Source organism: Salmo salar, chromosome ssa11, assembly GCF_905237065.1.
Source record: "Salmo salar chromosome ssa11, Ssal_v3.1, whole genome shotgun sequence".
Classification (NCBI taxonomy): domain Eukaryota; kingdom Metazoa; phylum Chordata; class Actinopteri; order Salmoniformes; family Salmonidae; genus Salmo; species Salmo salar.
The window spans coordinates 61,935,325-61,956,016 of record NC_059452.1 but is presented as its reverse complement, the minus strand read 5'-3'; the positions used below and the strand labels follow the sequence as shown (position 1 = coordinate 61,956,016).

The 20,692-nt window shown below is 40.2% G+C and overlaps 1 protein-coding gene across 2 annotated transcripts in view; it reads left to right on the top strand.

Moving 5' to 3' along the window:
* Window positions 1-5,303: 5,303 nt before the first annotated feature.
* The window catches only part of LOC106562882 (LIM domain transcription factor LMO4.1), a 34,351-nt gene continuing 18,962 nt past the window's right edge, over window positions 5,304-20,692 (top strand). The window contains exons 1-2 of one of the 2 annotated variants that reach the window (XM_014127954.2): window positions 5,304-5,677; window positions 8,121-8,267. The gene's annotated coding sequence lies outside the window, so the exon portion shown is untranslated. The remainder of the gene's footprint in view (window positions 5,678-8,120; window positions 8,268-20,692) is intronic. The other variant, XM_014127953.2, reaches the window with a different exon arrangement.

The window sequence follows — 20,692 nt, the reverse complement described above, 5'->3', positions numbered from 1 at the left end:
TGACACTGTCTGCATCTGGGTCTTCCCTAAAATGTGATAGATCTTTCCTCTCAAAAGCAGCTCATAATGTCCCTCATTGTCCCTAAACAATACACTAGTTTGTCTCTAAACTTTTAGGTCCCAATCGGTGGACATCTTTACACACAAAGGCGTGTTGCCCTACATCTACCCCAAAAACTGTAAAATGGTAACACCACAACCATGTCTTTCCAGGAGATGTGCATTACCAGCAAATATTCTGCAAGAGGTCCAAACAGTTGATGGTTAAGGTCTACACCACTTCAGGCAATCTTATCCAGCTGGCAAATGTGTCTGCCTTTATGGATTGACAGAAAATATTTATATAAGCGGTATAGGGCTCTGTAGCATCAAACAGTCATGCAGATATATCCAAAGGATGTTTAACCTGTTAGGGACAGAAGTTCCGCTAGCGGAACGCTCACCAATATCCAATGGTATAGAGTGGCGCGAATCACAAATACCTCAAAAATGCAAAAACTTCAATTTTTTAAACATATGACTATTTTACACAATTTTAAAGACAAGACTATCCTTTATCTAACCACATTGTCCGATTTCAAAAAGGCTTTACAACGAAAGCAAAACATTAGATTATGTCAGGAGAGTACCCAGCCAGAAATAATCACACACCGATTTTTCAAGCTAGCATGAATGTCACAAAAACCAAAACCACAGCTAAATGCAGCACTAACCTTTGATGATCTTCATCAGATGACACTCCTAGGACATTATGTTATACAATACAAGCATGTTTTGTTCAATCAAGTTCATATTTATATCAAAAACCAGCTTTTTACATTAGCATGTGACGTTCAGAACTAGCATACCCACCGAAACTTCTGGTGAATTTACTAAATTACTCACGATAAACGTTCACAAAAAACATAAGTTATTTTAAGAATTATAGATACAGAACTCCGTTATGCAATCGCGGTGTCCGATTTTAAAATAGCTTTTCGGTGAAAGCACATTTTGCAATATTCTGAGTAAATAGCCCGGCCACCACGGCTAGCTATTTTGACACCCACCAAGTTTGGCACTCACCAAACTCAGATTTACTATAAGAAAAATGTCATTACCTTTGCTGTTCTTCGTCAGAATGCACTCCCAGGACTTCTACTTCAACACCCAATGTTGTTTTGGTTCCAAATAATCCATAGTTATATCCAAATAGCTCTGTTTTGTTCGTGTGTTCAAGACACTATCCGAAGGGTAAAGAAGGGTGATGCGCCCGGCGCGTTTCGTGACAAATGAAATTCAAAATATTCCATTACCGTACTTCGAAGCATGTCAAACGCTGTTTAAAGTCAATTTTTATGGGATTTTTCTCGTAAAATAGCGATAATATTCAGACCTGGAGACGTCCTTTCTGTTCAAAGAATCAAAATCTAAAATGGACTCTTCACGTGCATGCGCGCACCCGTCTCATTGTTCTCAGATCGACCACTATCCAAATGCATTACTGTTTTTCAGCCAGTAACTGCAGAGTCATCATTCAACGTTCTGGCGCCTTCTGAGAGCCTATGGGAGCCTTAGAAAGTGTCACGTTACAGCAGAGATCCTTTGTTTTGGATAGAGATGACAAAGAAGGCCAAGAAATGGTCAGACAGGGTACTTCCTGTACAGAATCTTCTCAGGTTTTGACCTGCCATTTGAGTTCTGTTATACTCACAGACACCATTTAAACAGTTTTAGAAACTTTGGAGTGTTTTCTATCCAAAGCTACTAATTATATGCATATTCTAGTTTCTGGGCAGGAGTAATAACCAGATTAAGTCGGGTATGTTTTTTATCCGGCCGTGAAAATACTGCCCCCTATCCATAACAAGTTAATAATCTTCATCAGAAGGCACTTCCAGGAATCCCAGGTACACAATAAATGTTGTTTTGTTCGATAAAGTTCATAATTTATGTCCAAATAACTCCATGTTGTTTGCGCGTTCAGTAAGCTACTCAAAATGTAGGACGCGCGAGGAAAATGTCACGACAAAAAGTCAAAAAGAAGTTCTATTTACGTTCGTTCAAACATGTCAAACGTTGTATAGCATCAATCTTTAGGGCCATTTTAACTTCAAACTTCAATAATATTCCAACTGGACCATTGCTATGTCTTGAAAAACGTTTTGGAACACAGGTCCCTTCTCACATGAACGCGCGCAATGAACGGATGTGATTTTCTGAGTCACCTACTTCCCAGCCTTCTAGTTCGGTCTGTGTTTACCGAAAAAGCCTCAAACAACTTTCTAAAGACTGTTGACATCTAGTGTCCCTAATGAACCCTAACTCACTGTGTGTCAGAAAGGCAAGGACTTGAACAAACTACAGGAACCAGATTTTCATTTCCTGGTTGTATTTTTCTCAGGTTTTTGCCTGCCATATGAGTTCTGTTATACTCACAGACATCATTCAAACAGTTTTGGAAACTTCAGAGTGTTTTCTATCCAAAGTATTAGGCTGTTTACTCTAGGCATGCTTTTCATCCAAAAGTGAAAATACTGCCCCCTAGCCCAGACAGGTTAAAGTGTTGAATTATTGTTTCTCCTCACTGCTAGCTAGTAAACTTAACTAGCTAGCTTGCTGGATAGCCAATCATTGTTATTTACATCTGTTTGGAATCCTATCTTGTCTTGCTTATATTTTGTGATTTTGAAACGCATCCACAGTCATAATCATAACTATTGTCAACCCTCGTCAATTATGTTATATAGCTAGCTAGTAAAACTATTTACAGTTGCTATTATTGCACATGTTTGCTAAAAAGTTACAAATGGGAGGTCCAGCTCATAGTAACAAGTTAGCAGGCGCCTGGCTAACTAGCTAGCCAATGCTAGTCATATGCAAACTTTTTTATAATTTGTATAGTAACCATATCTACAACTAAAAAGTGAAAAGGTTTACAATCGTGATACAATAGATCTCCGATTGTAAAATCTCTTCTATTTTTGTCATAGACATGGCAACCAGTAACTAGCAACCTACCTAGCTGTCTTAGTTAGCAAACATAAAATGTATTTGATTTCCCACCCACTGTAACACAGTAGTATGTTAGCCAGCAATACACAATATGTGACCCCCAACAGCTGGATTCGGTAATATGAAGAAAAGGTTGAAATGCTGTTTTTTACATTGGACAAAAGTCAAGACAGAGCTAGAAAATGGTCTATCATACACTGCAGTTGAGGAACAACGGGAAAGTAAATCTGCTTTTTAAGTTGATAAACGTAACCACACTTGAGAAACTGGCCCTTGAATGTTTTGGTACACCTACTGGAGAACTCTTCTTTGTCTACACCTATTCAGCATCATTCACACCCTCATAAGCCTTAGCCCTACCCATCAGTTTAAGGATTCACATGCCATGTGCTAAATAACCAAAGATTTCAAGACTAAATGTGGGATAAGTAGTAGCCTACAATAAGGAAAAAACTCCAGGTAAAAATACACTTTATCGAGTCCTTGCACTATATCCTAATCTGATTTTGGTACAGGTCATGTTGATCACATTACCATTTCTGGTAAACACACACTATATAAAATCTATGTTTATTTTTCACATGCACAGGACACAGAAGGTGTAAACGGTACAGTGAAATGGTTACTTGCATAGTAGCAAAAGTTTTCCCAGATACACTTGTATAAATTGACGGGTCATGTGAAATACATTTTATAACCACCCCCCAGCCACATGTAGCTAAGTGGATGGATCACTATTGTCTAGACATGTACACATCTTCATGAAATACAATAGATGGCCGTAATCACCCCTGGTTAACTTGATGGGTCATGTAATCATCTGGTGAAGTGGAGTCTTTTGATTAGACATGTAGCTAGCTAGCTATCTAAACAATGAACTGGCATAATCCCAACTCATACTAATACCAATACAAACATTGTCATAGCTGTAGTATGAAGCTGCAGGTAGATAAAGCTAACAAAACTAGGTTCAATGTTATCTAGGTAACATTAGGCTATAACTAGCAACGCAAATGGATTCTGATTCGAATAATATTTATACATAGATCATACACGTAAAGTTAGTCAGTTAGCCAGCAAGCTGACGCTCGCTAGCTAGCTATCAGTACGCTTTAACTTGCAATGAAAATGACTTTGACAAAATTAGAAACATGTAATATCTGAAACTGTGGCTAGACTCTTACCCATGTACATGGATGAATGCTTCACGGCAGACTGGAACCATTTCAGTTAGTTTTGTTTGTAGCTACAGTACATCTTGTTAGGCCAGCATTGTGTCAAGTCTTTCCGGTTCACACTGACCGTGGCATGTGCAGAATGTATCCCATCACAACTTTGTCCAACTGATCTGTCGATAGCGCCTGCTGAATTCAATGCATCCCCTTACAAAAATGTACCATGGCAGTAAAATGAAAAAAATACCATGGTACTATCATAGGGTGTATCATTTGGCATGCGAATCCCAGACCTCCTGGGCAATTATGTGTGAAAGATCTCACTGACCTAGAAATGCCATGGACATGATGAAAACAAGACCAGATTACCCTAGGGCGAAATTCCCCTTTAAGGATTAATTAATTGCTTTTTCAACATTGCTCAGTGGTGGTGATTGTGGACAATTTAAAACAGCCACAAATAAGCCAAAGTTCCTTAAACAGACATCTAACTCTTTGATTACACCGACAGCGTCATTAGTAAGCCGCATTATCTGGATATGTATGCAACAAATGTTCAACATTCACCTTCTGCTAACATTTCTGTCAAGACATTTACACATACATTTGATAAATCCAATTGATTCACCACACCGAATACACAGCAACTGCCTCTGCAAAGCAATGCTGCAAGGCAAACACAACGTTTCATTGGAAATGAATGTAATTCTGGTGTACCAAAATGCAATGAACACACCGACAGTGTAGTTGTGCAAAATAGTGTACAGCATCATCTGGATATGTATGCAACAACAGTTCAACATTCACCTTCTGCTACCATTTCTGTCAAGCCGTCTACACATACAGTTTGCATATGTTCGATAAATCCAATGTATGCACCACACCGAATGCACTGCAACTGCCTCTGCAAAGCAATGCTGCAAGGCAAACGCAGAGTTTAATTGGAAATGAATGTAATTCTGATGTACCAAAATGTAAAGACACTGTCGGTGTGTTCGAAGCATTCTGTCAAACGCCACACACCCCCTTGATGTACAATGGCTGCTGGGGCTGAACCTCGAACGCGTCATAGGAGGAGTGATTTCAATTTGTGTTCCCTGTTGGCTTTGAACTAAGGAGTAGCTCCGCCTTCATATCACAAAGCAGTGTATAGCCATGAACAAGAATCACATTCTATTAACAGAGCTCGACTGTCTGACATGAGAAATACTTCATTCAACATATTTAGCCTAATGGTTCACATGCCTATTTGAAATCCATGAAGTCGGCCAACACAGTATAAAGTAAGGAAACAGATTTAGCCTAGCCTACTTCTGGACTAGTCTGCATGATCTCCAAACGGAATACTAAACAACTGTTTGAAGTTGTTACATGTTGAGAACGGCAACAGCCGATCATTGCAGCAGTCCACGAATTGGTTGAATTCGCTTACGCCTCGTGTTGTGACACGCGCCACCATCGTGATCATTTCTTCGCCTTGACTTCACATAAACTACCACGACGGAAAGGTGAGCACCGGATGACATTTATCCACTTTTTTTTTTTTTTACACCATAGTCCAATATCGTTCAAAGTTGCAGCCTGTGGTTCAGACGACTGTTAGACATGTACATAGTAATGCATTTAAGGCTATAATTAGAACATGTTGGTCCCCTTTTCTAGCCTGTCTGACATGTTCGGACAGATTCTTGAGCGTAAGTTATTCGTCCATGATTCTACATTTCCCTCTTTCCGGTGGTGAAAGTGGAGAACATGACTCACTTTTACCACTCATCATAACACACATCTCATAACGGTTCGTCCATGCTGTTCTTGGGTGGGTGGGTGTCATTACTGCATCACAGCTGCAAGAGAGCACTTGTACAATGTGAAGTTGTGCTCCGTAATGATAATTAAAAAGGAGATCCTTTTTAATGAAGCAGGGATGGGTGTAGTTATGGCCCTTGAGCGCATTATTAAACGAGAAGGCTATATTGCTAATCTGCCTTGGTGGCAAGCGGGCCTGACCACTGCTCACTGTAGGCCTGCTATTGGTACTATTTATAGTGGCTGTTAATGGTACAGTCATGCTTTTAATTACAAACGACTTCCCCTCGCTTGTGTGAGCGGATTATTTGTTCATTTAAGTTGAAGGGTTGGGTTTTGACAGGTTTTCATTAGTGTAGGTGCACCTAAGGCAGAGGGAGCAATACGTCTCTACAAAGTGACTGGTCAAATGTGAAATTTGAACTCAGCCACTGATATATGGGACTTGTTGATGCACATGAATTGAATTTAAACAAGATAAGGCAAATATGCCTTAGCCTACAAAATGCCTGGTGGTCTTATAAAACAGTTAGTACTCACCATATGTTGAGAAAATAAGGTTATATAGGCCTATACTACCTAGGTAGGTGCTTCTCCAAAGACGCTTTGCAATATAAGAAGATTCAATGTTTGGGAGATGAGCATCAAATTGAACATGGATAACATGACAGCTCCCCACTTCTAAGGAAACCCGTCAATATATACTGAACAAAAATATAAATGCAACGATTTTGCTGAGTTACAGTTCATAAGGAAATCAGTCAATTTAAATAAATTAGGCCCTAATCTATGGATTTCACATGACTGGGTGTAACCGATGTGAAATGGCTAGTTAGTTAGCGGTGGTGCGCGCTAATAGCGTTTCAATCGGTGACGTCACTCGCTCTGAGACCTGAAGTAGGGTTTCCCCTTGCGTTGCAAGGGCCGTGGCTTTTGTGGCGCGATGGGTAACGCGCCACAAAAGGGGTGTCAGTTATTGTGTGCAAGGGTCCCTGGTTCGAGCCCAGGTTGGGGCGAAGAGAGGGACGGAATCTACACTGTTACATGGGCAGGGGCGCAGCCATGCCCCAGCCAATCAGAATGGCTTTATTACAGACAGAAATACTCCTCAGTTTCATCAGCTGTCCTGGTGGCTGGTCTCAGACAATCCCGCAGGTGAAGAAGCTGGATGTTGAGGTCCTGGGCTGGCGTGGTATGTACTGGATGCACTGCCAATTTCTCTAAAATTATATTGGAGGTGTTTTATGGTAGAGAAATTAACATTAAATTATCTGGCAATAGCTCTGGTGGATGTTCCTGCAGTCAGTATGCCAATTGCATGCTCCCTCAACTTAAGACATCATTGTGTTGTGACAAAACTGTACATTTTAGTGACCTTTTATTGTACAAGGTGCACCTGTGTCATGATCATGCTGTTTAATCAGCTTCTTGATATGACACACATGTCAGGTGGATGGGTTTTCTTAGCAAAGGAGAAATTCTCATTAACAGGGATGTAAACATATTTGTTCACAACATTTAGAGAAATAAGCTTTTTGTGCATATGGAACATTGCTGGGATCTTTTATTTCAGCTCATGAAACATGGGACCAACACTTTACACTTTACATGTTGCATTTATATTTTTGTTCAGTATATTTCTCCCCAAGTGAATAATTCAATGAAGAAGAGCCAAATGCAATTGTGTATCGGCAAGTGAACTATTATTTGCTCTGTCAACCTGAAACCAGATGCAATCCTTCAGTCTGTACTCAGACAGCCACGGTATTGTGTTCCTCCTCATTAGCCTCTGTTTTTAATCAGTCTATTACTAGAGCGGAACAGCGCTGTCTCTTCTCCTCACTAACCTTTTGTTTTGCTTGATAATTAATTTATCATGAAACACTGCAACGGAGACCAAGGTTATTACAAATCAGAGCCCACAGACGCTTATTTCTCGATAATGACTCCAGTTTATCAGAGGAAAGAGTGTAAGTAGCCTAGTCAAGGACAGAGTGCCAGGCAGACTCAAACTTTAATCTTAACAAATATAACTCTGTCACCCCCCCCCCCCTAAACTTTGTCCTTTAGTGTGTGCCACTCTTTCCTCTGTCTGGTACGCTTGCGTAGACTTTCCTAAACCCATTTTCTCTTTTTTGTATTTAGAAATCCAAGATGCTCCTTTACCTGGAGAAATGCCCTACCTTGTTTTTAGCGATAGGCTCTGGTTACAGATTGGCATTACGAAGTTCTGCAAAGTTCTGCTGGGAGGTGATAAGAAGGAACACTAAGTCCTTGTGCCCTCCAAACTAGGTGGGTGTCTAGTGTGTTCAGTGGGGAGATGAGCTTGTCTAAGTCCTGTTTAGGCTAATGTACAGTTGAAGTCGGAAGTTTACATTCACCTTAGCCAATTACATTAAAACTCAGTTTTTTCACAATTCCTGACATTTAATCCTAGTCAAAATTCCTGGTATTAGGTCAGTTAGGATCACCACTCTATTTTAATAATGTGAAATGTCAGAATAATAGTAGAGAGAATGATTTCATGTATTTCAGCTTCTATTTCTTTCAAGTTTACATACACTGAATTAGTATTTGGTAGCATTGCCTTTAAATTGTTTATCTTGGGTCAAACGTTTCGGGTAGCCTTCCACAAGCTTCCCACAATAAGTAGGGTGAATTTTGGCCCATTCCACCTGACAGAGCTGGTGTAACTGAGTCAGGAGGTAGGCCTCCTTGCTCGCACACGCTTTTTCAGTTCTGCCCACAAATTTTCTACAGGATTGAGGTCAGGGCTTTGTGATGGCCATTCCAATACCTTGACTTTGTTGTCCTTAAGCCATTTTGCCACAACTTTGGAAGTATGCTTGGGGTAATTGTCCATTTGGAAGACCCATTTGCGACCAAGCTTTAACTTCCTGACTGATGTCTTGAGATGTTGCTTCAATATATCCACATAATTATCCTCCCTTATGAAGCCATCTATTTTGTGAAGTGCTCCAGTCCCTCCTGCAGCAAAGCACGCCCACAACATGATGCTGCCACCCTCGTGCTTCACGGTTGGGATGGTGTTCTTTGGCTTGCAAGCCTCCCCCTTTTTCCTTCAAACAGAACAATGGTCATTATGGCCAAACAGTTCTATTTTTACATAATGGATGGTGAGTTATATTTTTGTTTCATCAGACCAGAGGACATTTCTCCAAAAGTTACAATCTTTGTCCCCATGTGCAGTTGTAAACCATAGTCTTCCTAACTGAGCGGCCTTTCAGGTTATGTCGATATAGGACTTGTTTTACTGTGGATATAGATACTTTTGTACCGGTTTCCTCCAGGATCTTCACAAGGTCCTTTGCTGCTGTTCTGAGATTGATTTGCACCTTTCGATCCAAAGTACGTTCATCTCTAGGAGACAGAACGCGTCTCCTTCCTGAGCGGTTTGATGACTGCGTGGTCCCATGGTGTTTATACTTGCATACCATTGTTTGTACAGATGAACGTGGTACCTTCAAGCTTTTGGAAATTGCTCCTAAGGATGAACCAGACTTGTGGAGGTCAACAATTATTTTTCTGAGGTCTTATAAAGAGGCACTGAGTTTGAAGGTAGGCCTTGCAATACATCCACAGGTACACATCCAATTGACTCAAATGATGTGAATTAGCCTATCAGAAGCTTCTAAAGCTATGACATCATTTTCTGGAAAGCTGTTTAAAGGCACAGTCAACTCAGTGAATGTAAACTTCTGACCCACTGGAATTGTGATACAGTGAAATAATCAGTCTGTAAACAATTGTTGTAAAAATTACTTGTCATGCAAAGTAGATGTCCTAACTGACTTTCCAAAACTATAGTTTGTTAACAAGAGATTTGTGGAGTGGTTGAAAAACGAGTTTAATGACTCCAACCTAAGTGTATGTAAACTTGCGACTTGAACTGTAATTGTTGGGGCTTGCTCTGCATTGAAATATCTCCACCTCTGAAGATGATAACATCCCTCAGGCTCAGTCTCAGATTTTGCCTTGTGCTGCAAAAGATGATTAAATGTTTATTTGCATTCAAGAGATTAGTTTTCTTTTTTGCGAGGTTATTTTGGCTCTTAGTGTACGGTGGACATTTCTGCAGGTGTGTGTCTCAGTTTGTGTGATTGCGTTTGCTGTTCAAATACATTCGCTGTGCTGTCGCAACTTGTTGCAGGTACGGCAAGGAATGCTAAAATGTTTTTATTTGCAGTGCTGCAGACTAACGTTTTCCTGTACTAACCTTTTTCATTTGATGGCACCAGCCCCTTTTCAGGTGTTTGCTCTCAAGCTATTTTCTAGTTAATGAGATGGTTTTTACGAAAGACATTGTCCATCTATCAGAAGACAGTTCTCATTTGCATCGCGAACGGCTACAGTGGTAGACATGAGTGCATCGCACACACACCGATGAGACGGGCTGTCCCGTGTCGCTGCTTCTTCTGAAAGTTGCAGGAAATACGAATCACTGATCTGTGATAATGGCGCCGGAGGGGATGGCCGCTGTTTTACGGTCTCCTAACCAACTGTGCTATTGTGTTTTTTTTCAAATTGTTTGTTACTTATTTTGTACATAATGTTGCTGCTATCGTCTCTTATGACCGAAAAGAGATTCTGGATATCAGAATAGCGATTAATCAGCTCGAACTGGACAAAGATATTTTTTCTTTAATGAGTCTGACGCGAAGGATATACTACTATTCCGAGACCAGGCACAAATCCCAGTCATTCGCATGAAGAAAAGACAGAAATATAGGGGGCTGAGATCGGGGTGCCTTGTGAGAATTTGTCAGCGAGTGGGTAACCCGCCTTTACCATCTGTTCTATTGGCCAAAGGCACAGTCAACTCAGGAACTTGAATATGCACATTATTAGTAGATTTGGATAGAAAACACACTGAAGTTTCTAAAACTGTTTGAATGATGTCATATTATGTCATATAGCAGGCAAAAACCTGAGAAAAATCCAACCAGGAAGTGGGAAATCTGGAGCTTGTAGTCTTTTCAAGTCATTGTCTATCTAACACACAGTGACTTAGGGTTCATTTTGCACTTCCTTAGGCTTCCACTAGATGTCAACAGTCTTTAGAACCTAGTTTCAGGATTTTGCAGTGAACAGAGAGCGAACAAGAAGGCCGGGAAGTTGGTGACTCAGAAAATGACATGAGTTTTGTGGTGCGCATTCACGTGATGAGGTAGCTGTGTTCCAAAACATTTTTCAAGACATTGGAATCGTCCGGTTGGAATATTATTGAAGTTTTATGTTAAAAAGGACCTAAAGATTGATGCTATACAACATTTGACATGTTTCAACAAACGTAAATAGAACTTTTATTTGACTTTTCATTGTGAAATTTTGGGCGCACTTCCTATATTTGGAGTAGCTTACTGAACGCGCAAACAACAAGGAGGTATTTGGACATAAATTATGGACTTTATCGAACAAAACAACATTTATTGTGGACCTGGGATTCCTGGAAGTGCCTTCTGATGAAGATCATCAAAGGTAAGTGAATATTTATAATGCTATTTATGATTTTAGATGACTCCAAAATGGCGGGTATCTGTATTGCCTGGTGTATGTTTCTGAGCGCCGTACTCAGATTATTGCAAAGTGTGCTTTCCCCGTGAAGCTTTTTTGAAATCTGTCACAGCGGTTGCATAAAGGAGATGGTTATCTATAATTCTTTGAATAACAGTTTAATATTTTATCAACGTTTATGATGAGAATTTTTGTAAATTGTTGTGCTGGTTCACCTGCAGTATTGGAGGCAAAATATTTTCTGAACATCACGTGCCAATGTAAAATGCTGTTTTTGGATATAAATATGAACTTTATCGAACAAAACATACATGTATTGTCTAACATTGAGTCTTAGGAGTGTCATCTGATGAAGATCGTCAAAGGTTAGTGCTTAATTTTAGCTGAAGTTCTGGTATTTGTGACCCCTCTCCTGCTTGGAAAATGGCTATGTGGTTTTTCTTGTGTTGTACCTGTCCTAACACAATCTAACTTTATGCTTTCGCCGTAAAGCCTTTTTGAAATCGGACAATGTGGTTACATTAGGGAAAAGTGTACCTTTTTAAAATGGTGTAAAATAGTCGAATGTTTGAGAACTTTGAATTATGACATTTTGTTGTTTTGAATTTGGCGCTCTGATTTTTCACTGGCTGTTGAATAGTGTGAACTGTGGGTGGGACGGTAGTGTCCCACCTACACGAGAGGTTAACCTGTTTACGATAGGGGGCAGTATATTTACGGCCGGATAAAAAACGTACCCGATTTAATCTGGTTATTACTCCTGCCCAGAAACTAGAATATGCATATAATTGTTTGATTTGGATAGATAACACCCTAAAGTTTCTAAAACTGTTTGAATGGTGTCTGTGAGTATAACAGAACTCATATGGCAGGCCAAAACCTGAGAAGATTCTATACAGGAAGTGCCCTCTCTGACCATTTCTTGGCCTTCTACAGCCTCTTTATCGAAAACAGAGGATCTCTGCTGTAACGTGACATTTTCTAAGGCTCCCATAGGCTCTCAGAAGGCGCCAGAACGAGGAATGATGACTCTGCAGTCCCTGGGTGAAAAACAGTAGGGGATTTGGATAGTGGTCGATCTGAGAACAATGAGACTGGGCGCGCGTGCACATGAAGACACCATTTTCTTCTTTCAGTCTTTGAACGAAAACAACGTCTCCCGGTCAGAATATTATCGCTATTTTACGAGAAAAATCGCATAAAAATTAATTTTAAACAGCGTTTGACATGCTTAGAATTACAGTAATGGAATATTTTGAGTGAGTGCCAAACTTGGTGGGTGTCAAAATAGCTAGCCTGTGATGGCCGGCTAAAATAGCTTTCACCGAAAAGCTATTTTAAAATCGGACACCGCGATTGCATAAAGGAGTTCTGTATCTATAATTCTTAAATTAATTTATGTTTTTTGTGAACGTTTATTGTGAGTAATTTAGTAAATTCACCGGAAGTTTTCGGTGGGTATGCTAGTTCTGAACGTCACATGCTAATGTAAAAAGCTGGTTTTTGATATAAATATGAACTTGATTGAACAAAACATGCATGTATTGTATAACATAATGTCCTAGGAGTCTCATCTGATGAAGATCATCAAAGGTTAGTGCTGCATTTAGCTGTGGTTTTGGTTTTTGTGACATTATATGCTAGCTTGAAAAATGGGTGTGGGATTATTTCTGGCTGAGTACTCTACTGACATAATCTAATGTTTTGCTTTCGTTGTAAAGCCTTTTTGAAATCGGACAATGTGGTTAGATAATGGAGAGTCTTGTCTTTTAAAATGGTGTAAAATAGTCATATGTTTGAAAAATTGAAGTTGTTGTATTTTTGAGGAATTTGTAATTCGCGCCACGCCCTATCATTGGATATTGGCGAGGCGTTCCGCTAGCGGAACATCTAGATGCAAGAGGTTAACCCAGAAGACAGCTAAATGCAGCACTAACCTTTGATGATCTTCATCAGATGACACACCTAGGACATTATGTTATACAATACATGCATGTTTTGTTCAATCAAGTTCATATTTATATCAAAAAACAGCTTTTTACATTAGCATGTGATGTTCAGAACTAGCATACCCCCCACAAACTTCCGGGGAATTTGCTAACAATTTACTAAATTACTCACGATAAACGTTCACAAAAAGCATAACAATTATTTTAAGAATTATAGATACAGAACTCCTCTATGCACTCGATGTCCGATTTTAAAATAGCTTTTTGGTGAAAGCACATTTTGCAATATTCTAAGTACATAGCCCAGCCATCACGGACTAGCTATTTAGACACCCGGCAAGTTTAGCACTCACCAATATCAGATTTACTATTACAAAAGTTTGATTACCTTTTGTTGTCTTCGTCAGAATGCACTCCCAGGACTGCTACTTCAATAACAAATGTTGGTTTGGTCCAAAATAATCCATCGTTATATCCGAATAGCGGCGTTTTGTTCGTGCGTCCCAGACACTATCCGAAATGGTAAATCAGGGTCGCGCGCATGGCGCAATTCGTGACAAAAAAAATCTAAATATTCCATTACCGTACTTCGAAGCATGTCAACCGCTGTTTAAAATCAATTTTTATGCCATTTTTCTCGTAAAAAAGCGATAATATTCCGACCGGGAATGTCCATTTAGCTAAACAGAGGAAAGAAAACAAAGCTTTCGGTCGACGCGGGCACGCGCCTGAGTCTCACAGTACTGTAACCAGCCACTACCCAAACGCGCTACTTTGTTTCAGCCAGAGCCTGCAAAGCCATGATTCAGCGGTTTGCCGCCTTCTGAGAGCCTATGGCAGCCGTAGGAAGTGTCACGGGACAGCTAAGATCCTCACTCTTCAATAAACAGAGACAAGAAGAACGACACCTTGTCAGACAGGCCACTTCCTGCATGAAATCTTCTCAGGTTTCTGCCTGCCATATGAGTTCTGTTATACTCACAGACACCATTCAAACAGTTTTAGAAACTTTAGGGTGTTTTCTATCCAAAGCCAATAATTATATGCATATTCCAGTTACTGGGCAGGAGTAGTAACCAGATTAAATCGGGTATGTTTTTTTTATCCAGCCGTGAAAATACTGCCCCCTAGCCATAACAGGTTAACAAGCGCATTTGCGAAAAAAGCACTGTCGTTGCACCATTGTACATAAACATCAATGCCTTTCTTTAAAAGCAATACACAAGTATATATTTTTAAACCTGCATATTTAGTTAATATTGCCTGCTGACATGAAATTGTGTCACATCTCAAGCGTTCATTGCACGCAGTGTCAGGGTATATGCAACAGTTTGGGCCGCCTGGCTCGTGCGAACTAATTTGCCAGAATTTTACATAATTATGACATAACATTGAAGGTTGTGCAATGTAACAGTAATATTTAGACTTAGGGATGCCACCCGTTAGATAAAACACGGAACGGTTCCGTATTTCACTGAAAGAAAAAAACGTTTTGTTTTTGAGATGATAGTTTCCGGATTCGACAATATTAATGACCTAAGGCTCGTAATTATAATAAACACACAGAAATAAGTCTATGATTTGATTGAGCGGTGGTAGGCACCAGCAGGCTCGTAAGCATTCATTCAAACAGAACTTTCGTGCGTTTTGCCAGCAGCTCTTCATTGCGCTGTTTATGACTTCAAGCCTATCAACTCCCAAAATTAGGCTGGTGTAACCGATGTGAAATGGCTAGCTAGTTAGCGGGTGCGCGCTAATAGCGTTTCAAACGTCACTCGCTCTGAGACTTGGAGTAGTTGTTCCCCTTGCTCTGCGTGGGTAATGCTGCTTTGAGGGTGGCTGTTGTCGATGTGTTCCTGGTTTGAGCCCAGGTAGGAGCGAGGAGAGGGACGGAAGCTATACTGTTACACTGGCAATACTAAAGTGCCTATAAGAACATCCAATCGTCAAAGGCATATGAAATACAAATCGTATAGAGAGAAATAGCCCTATAATTCCTATAATAACTACAACCTAAAACATCTTACCTGGGAATATTGAAGACTCATGTTAAAAGGAACCACCAGCTTTCATATGTTCCCATGTTCTGAGCAAGGCACTTAAACGTTAGCTTTCTTACATGGCACATATTGCACTTTTACTTTCTTCTCCAACACTTTGTTTTTGCATTATTTAAACCAAATTGAACATGTTTCATTATTTATTTGAGGCTAAATTGATTGTATTGATGTATTATATTAAGTTAAAATAAGTGTTAATTCAGTATTGTTGTAATTGTCATTATTATAAATAAATAAAAATTGGCCGCTTTAATCGGTATCGGCTTTTTTTGGTCCCCGATAATCGGTATAGGCGTTGAAAAATCATAATCGGTCGACCTCTAACAGAGGGTAGTGCATATGGCCCCAGTACGTCACTGGGGCCAAGCTTCCTGCCATCCAGGACCTATATACTAGGCGGTGTCAGAGGAAGGCTCAAAAAATTGTCAAAGACTCCAGTCACCCAAGTCATAGACTGTTCTCTCTGCTACCGCACTGCAAACGGTACCAGAGTGCCAAGTCTAGGTCTAAATGGCTCCTTAACAGCTTCTACCCACAAGCCATAAGACTGCTGAACAATTAATGAAATGGCCACCCAGACTATTTACACCCCCCACCCTTTTTTTTTTACACTGCTGCTACTCGCTGTTTATTATCTATGTATAGTTACTTTACCCCTACCTACATGTAGAAATTACCTCGACTTACCTATACCCCCGCACATTGACTTGGTACCGGTACCCCCTGTATATAGCACCGTTATTTTTTTCTTCTTAAATATTTTCTTAAATATTTCTTGAACTGCATTGTTGGTTAAGGGCTTATAAGTAAGCATTTCACGGTAAGGTAACCTTTTGTTTTCGGCGCCTGTGACACAATTTTACTTGATGTATTCTGTTCATGTCTTCATTATAAACTTGGGCAAATTTAATTAATTTTCTATTGATTTCAATACATTTAATTGACTTCCTACCTAGTTCAATATGACCCAATGAGGCCTAGTGCACTCGCAAAACCTTATTGATATGTCAATACACTATGAAACTGCGGAAGAGAGGACACTATCATTACAGGAATAATGCACTTTACTGTTTGACCAAATCATGGTTTTATCCGCCTAAAAATATGTGATGTTTTGATTGGAGGTGGCCAGGAGGCTTGGACAGCTCGCACCATCAATTGCATTGAGGGCATACTTATTTCACTGTACAGCCTTACCTATTGATTGTGGATCAATGACATGGGGTATCAGTCTACTCAGTGACACCCAGAGAACATTAGCATCGTAGCTCTTATTGCGGGACTCTGAAACAACTGTGAATTGAGTCACATTGATTGTCAACCTATGTGTATTGAACACTATTCTCGAGGAAAAACAATACTGTATGGATGTTTACGAGTCTGATAACTGAGGAGGACGTTGGGGAAAAAATGTATTGGGTATTGAGTAGACTGATAGCCCATTTCATTGATCCTCAATCCTTAGGTAAAGCTGTACAGTGCAATATGAATGTCAATACACACAATAAGCTCTTCACAGTTGTGTTCTGTGGGTGTCACCGTAGACTGAAACCCCATTTTATTGATTCACATTCCAACCTTGTTTAACATGATCTAGTCGAAATACGGCATGATTCCACCAATTGTAACCTTCTGCATCACTTTCAAATAGGTACTTTTATTTTGAAGGCAAACCGCAAATTCTACTATTGTGGCTGGCTTCACACACAACCCGGTCCGGTCGAGCCTCACTAGCTGTCTGCTTATAACGTTAGCTTTGGGCAACAGGGTTAAGTAGGTGGCTAGCTATTTATTTTCATGAACTGAAGTTCAATTTCAATAGGTGAACAACAAGTGGCTACCTAGCTAAAACTTACTCACAAGGATTCCTAAATCATTGCTAAGAATAACGAAAATGCAGTTTCTACTGGTTATTGTTTTCAGTCTGGTTGTATTGGTGCTAGCTAGGTACAACAGAAGTTGCGGTCGGTAATAAAGCATTTGTTCAACATGGTAGTGTAAACGCATAGTTCGTGGCCGGTGTTTGCAGACTTATTTTGTACAGCTTTGACAGTGCTACTGATAGTGGTGGCGCTTAGCTTGCACGTGCAAATTCAGAACACACACGGTTCTATAATATAACTTATTTTACATGTCAAATTAAAAGCTTATTTAACGTGTAAAATGGTGTAATTGGACTCGTCAAATAGTGGTATTTGACCTACATTTTCTTTGACACGCAAAGACCCAAACAGCGTTCCATAGTATGTTGTGACGCTATTATTGTGTAACTCCGATAGGGCAACGTGTACCGGTGCTCGACCAGTCGGCGAAAGCCAACATCACCCACGTCAGAAAATGGTTGATTGTCAAGGACAATGAATCCCATTATCTTGGCGTTTTTAATGGGTTTCACCATTTCAGTTGTCTCTCTGAAATGTTCTTGCTCTTTCAAATGACTGCTCGAACCACACAGCAGACATGGTGGGCTAGGTTAGGAATGCTGTGTTGCATCATTACGTCAAGTACCTACGTTATATACAGTTGAAGTTAGAAGTTTACGTACACTTAGGTTGGCGTCTTTAAAACTATAGTTTTGGCAAGTCTGTTAGGATGTCTACTTTGTGCATGACACAAGTAATTTTTCCAACAATTGTTTAGATATTTTATTTCACTTAACTCACTGTATCACAATTCCGGTGGGTCAGAAGTTTACATACACTAAGTTGACTGTGCCTTTCAACAGCTTGGAAAATTCCAGAAAATGATGTCATGGCTTTAAAAGCTTCTCATAGGCTAATTGACATAATTTGAGTCAGTTGGAGGTGTACCTGTGGATGTATTTCAAGGCCTACCTTCAAACTCAGTGCCCCTTTGCTTGACATCATGGGAAAATTAAAAAAAATGTAGACCTCCACAAGTCTGGTTCATCCTTGGGAGCAATTTCCAAATGCCTGAAGGTACCACGTTCATCTGTAGAAAAAATAGTACGCAAGTATAAACACCATGGGACCACACAGCCGTCATACCGCTTAGGAAGGAGACGTGTTCTGTCTCCTAGAGATGAACGTACTTTGGTGCGAAAAATGCAAATCAATCCCAGAACAACATCAAAGGACCTTGTGAAGATGCTGGAGGAAATGGGTTCCAAGTATCTATATCCACAGTAAAACGAGACCTATATCGACATAACCTGAAAGGCCGCTCAGCAAGGAAGAAGCCAATGCTCCAAAACCGCCATAAAAAAGCCAGACTACGGTTTGCAACTGCACATGGGGACAAAGATTGTACTTTTTGGAGAAATGTCCTCTGGTCTGATGAAACAAAAATAGAACTGTTTGGCGATATTGACCATCGTTATATTTGGAGGAAAAAGGGGGAGGCTTGCAAGCCGAAGAACACCATCTCAACCGCGAAGCTCGGGGGTGGCAGCATTATGTTGTGGGGGTGCTTTGCTGCAGGAGAGACTGGTGCACTTCACAAAATAGATGGCATCATGAGGTAGTAAAATTATGTGGATATATTGAAGCAACATCTCAAGACATCAGTCAGGAAGCTAAAGCTTGGTCGCAAATGGTTCTTTCAAATGGACAATGACCCCAAGCATACTTCCAAAGTTGTGTCAAAATTGCTTAAGGACAACAAAGTCAAGGTGTTGGAGTGGCCATCACAATGCCCTGAGCTCAGTCCTATAGAACATTTGTGGGCAGAACTGAAAAAGCGTGTGCGAGCATGGAGGCCTACAAACCTGACTCAGTTACACCAGCTCTGTCAGGAGGAATGGGCCAAAATTCACCCAACTTATTGTGGGGAGCTTGTGGAAGGCTACTTGAAACGTTTGACCCAAGTTAAACAATTTAAAGGCAATGCTACCAAAGACTAATTGAGTGTATGTAAACTTCTGACCCACTGGGAATGTGATGGAAAATAAAAGTTGAAATAAATAATTCTCTACTATTATTCTGACATTTCACATTCTTAAAATAGTGGTGATCCTACCTGACCTAAGACAGGGAATTCTTACTAGGATTAAATGTCAGGAATTGTGAAAAACTGAGTTTAAATGTATTTGGCTAAGGTGTATGTAAACTGCCGACTTCAACTCTATACACTACTGTTCAAAAGTTTGGGGTCAGTTAAATGTTCTTGTTTTTTAAAGAAAAGCACATTATTTGTCCATTTTAAAATAAAATTGATCAGAAATACAGGGTAGACATTGTTAATGTTGTAAATTACTTTCTTCTGAAACTCGTCAGTCTATTCTTTTTCTGAGACATGATGCCTATTCCATGCGAGAAATTGCCAAGAAACTGAAGATCTCGTACAACGCTGCGTACTACTCCCTTCACAGAACAGCGCAAACTGTCTCTGACCAGAACAGAAAGAGGAGTGGGAGGTGTCTAGAAGTGCATTAGTGTCTAGTTTGAGGAACAGACGCCTCAAGTTCTCAACTGGTAGCTTCATAACATAGTACCTGCAAAACACCAGTCTCAACGTCAACAGTGAACAGGCGACACCGGGATGCTGGCCTTCTACGCAGAGTTGCCAAGAAATAGCCATATCTCAGACTGGCCAATAAAAATGTAATATTAAGATGGGCAAAAGAACACAGACACTGGACAGAGGAATTTTTACTATTTTCTACATTGTAACCCTAGTGAAAACCTTTTTGAAAAACCAACCCCTTTGTCGACTGTAGTCTACACAGCTCCACTCTGCAATGCAACCCAACAAACACCCAACAACATTCAGTAATCAGCACTCTGCAACATCAAAGACTTCTCCTCTGGGACTTATTTTGAAGTGTCAATGAAGAGGTTTGTGTGGAGGTTGTCGTGGGACAACTGCTTTCTAGGATGCCAGTCAATTCAAAGGCGCATGTTTTTTCAGGGAACTCCCCCCCCCATATTCCTTAAATAAATAGGGCTAAGCTCTTTGCCAGGGAGACCCTGAGCCAACCGATTGGTTACGGTGCCAAGACTCACATTTGGGAATCAGAGGCCTCTCCTGTCTTTGAGGCTTCTCTCTCCTAGCCACACACGTTCCAGGTGTGTGTAATGTATGGCAAGGATTTATTTAGGAAGACCCTGATAACAGGGATGATTGAGAAGCAGCTCTTGTGAACGCTCCCAAGGAAGCTACATTTTTTGAATGTTCTGGTGGTTTATGGAATAGAGTCTCCTTCACATGGTAG